This window comes from Pinus tabuliformis, chromosome 6 (assembly GCF_031772625.1).
Source record: "Pinus tabuliformis cultivar Carrire ecotype Pingquan chromosome 6, CPIR1, whole genome shotgun sequence".
NCBI classification, from domain to species: Eukaryota; Viridiplantae; Streptophyta; class Pinopsida; order Pinales; family Pinaceae; genus Pinus; species Pinus tabuliformis.
The window spans coordinates 1,236,288,253-1,236,290,881 of record NC_142292.1 but is presented as its reverse complement, the minus strand read 5'-3'; the positions used below and the strand labels follow the sequence as shown (position 1 = coordinate 1,236,290,881).

General features: G+C 41.2%; 1 pseudogene; it reads left to right on the top strand.

The window, feature by feature from the left end:
* The first annotated feature begins 822 nt into the window (after nt 1-822).
* Nucleotides 823-1,508, top strand: LOC149263157 (short-chain dehydrogenase ptmH-like; annotated as a pseudogene).
* Nucleotides 1,509-2,629: the final 1,121 nt, after the last annotated feature.

The window sequence follows — 2,629 nt, the reverse complement described above, 5'->3', positions numbered from 1 at the left end:
CTGTATATCACCAAACTGAGATAGCTTCATACTCAGGTAGCCTATGAATTAGTGAAGATCCTCGGTTCAGAAGCGTCCATGTCCATGTCCTTCCATGCCATAAATCTGCAACTATCGCTGAGCCGTAGCGTGGCGATGCATCACCATGGAAGAATATTCTTATCCAATCGATGGTGGTTTGACTCCAAAAAAAAATAACTGTACTCCTGATACTCTGGCTTTACACGTCGAACTGGCACTGTTACAAAATAGACAGTTCCAAGATCCGAGTCAATCTCCACAAAATCTGAGAGTGCACCCACAATATTATAGACGATTTTTCCTTTCGCATCATCAGTTACAGCACATCTGTCAGAAAAAAAGGATCATTTTCACTCTCTGCTTTGCTATCTCCGCATTTGAAGTTCTCTTGAGTTTTCTGGGAAACAATATGTTCCATGCCCAATTTATTCGTTTAAAAAACTCATATTTACAGCTTTACGGATAAAATCATCAATGTCCTGTTTATAGAAACGTTGGAGAGACCATCCTCCCATCATGCACCAGTATCCACCCATTTCTCCGCCCATTGTTCATAAACCTGCAATCTGCAACAACAAACCAAAACCAAAACGATAAGCAACCAATAAATGAAAGCGCAATTCTTATTTCTTTGTTTACATATTTTGAAAGCTGGGATTCTCTTCTATCATTAATTCTCATACCTAATTAGGGATCACTCAGCAGATTGCAACAACGTATTTTCCATGAACTCTAAAGTTTGATGCTAATTTAAAATTGACGGGATTGCTTCTTATTGACACACCCGGATCGTTTCTTTCCATGGCAGAGCAACAGGATGTGGTTGTAATCACAGGATGCACAATTGGAGGCATCGGCCACGCGTTGGCTCTTGCGGTTGCTCAACGGAATTACCGAGTCGTGGCCACGGCTCGATCCCTGGCATCCATGGGACGGCTCGACAAGCATCCTGGTTTGCACCTATTGGAAGTCGATGTGCGCTCAGACCAGGGAGTAGCTAACGCAGTGCGGGCCGTGGTTGACAAGTATGGGCGCATAGACATCCTTGCCGAACTCCTGGACCGTGGGCTGGTGCTTACGCCGCTTCCAAAGCAGTTGTTCATTCTTTATCCGACACTCTGAGAGTTGAATTGAAGCCTTTTGGGATAGATGTTATCACAGTGGCTCTAGGGGCAATCAAATCCAATATTGGGGCTAATTCTTCAGTTGTTTACAAGAACAATCCAAAGTGGAGGTTCTACAAACCTTTTGCAAAGGCAATCTATGAACAGATTGAATTCTCTCAACAGCCTGGCAACACTCCAACAGTCGTTTTTGTAGAGAAAACTGTGGATGCCATTTAGAAAACGAAACCACCCGCTTGGTTTTCTTACGGTCGATACTCCACTCTTGCTGCGATCTTGTATTATTTACCAGTCTGGCTTAGAGATCTAATAATGAGGAAACTATATAAAATGTCAAATATTGAAAATGCCAAGGAGAAGTAGCACTAGTAGGCTTCTCATCATATTAATCCGGTAGTATAGTAATCGAACATTCCACTGGTTTGGTAGCAGTCCATCATTTGTATTGAACTATCCAGCCTCCTTATTTGTATATTTAAATTTTCGATTGTTTAATTTTTCTCTTTAAAAAAAAAAAAAACCATGAAAATTGCAAATGGACTTTTTAATAAATTCTTGAAAACAATACGAATGCATGTTTTTACGCTTAACACTAATTTGTTTTCTTGAAGTCACTTTGACAGCCGTCGATGATGAAACCAGCGCGGGCGACAGGTTTTGGAAATGATAGCATTTTGCTGCTGAAGTGATTTTCAAAGATCACAGAACTTTTTGAGAAACATGCTTTGATAAACAGCTTGAAGGAGCTGTAACTCGTGATAAACATCATGACCTTTGCTGTTATCCAGAAACTATTTGTGCCTCTTGATGTTTGCTGTTACACAGTGACCATACTGATACACCAACATTTCCACTTTTTCCATTATCCATGCTGTGACACGGTAACATTTCTCCTTCAAAGCTGATCAACCATCCTGATGTTGAAGCCCATTTTTCATTTCCTTATCTTTCACGACTTCATGCACACCTATTTTTTTGAATCGCATACATCCATTTATCCTTTTCAGTTTAGTTTTGCCTTCTAGTTTTCCTTTTGAATAAAACTCATTCCCTCTCCATGATTACATTGCCTTGATTTCCTATCCATGCTGATCCACACTGCTTGTCCGTGGGTTCTTTCCATTTATAGTCCTACCAAATCTTTTTGTACAAAGTCGCGTTGGCTGATGTGGGATTCCTTAAGGCCCACCTTTCAACAAGTCTTGCCCCATCGACATCAGCACCTTATCTAGGAAATAGACTAGAGTTCATTTTGAGTACCTAGAGGCTTGCATGCCTTAATGGCAAGCTCTCTCGCTGGCGATCATGGGAATACATCAATGTCCCTTGATCTTCAGATCTTCTTGCAAGTGGATCGACCTCGACACATCCATTCGCACTTCGCAAGATGTACTCCGGTACCTTGGCACTCATTGACATCAATGGTGAGTTGCCTCGCATTGGTTAACGACATACATCAATGGCTGGTAATCCAATGAGTTCTA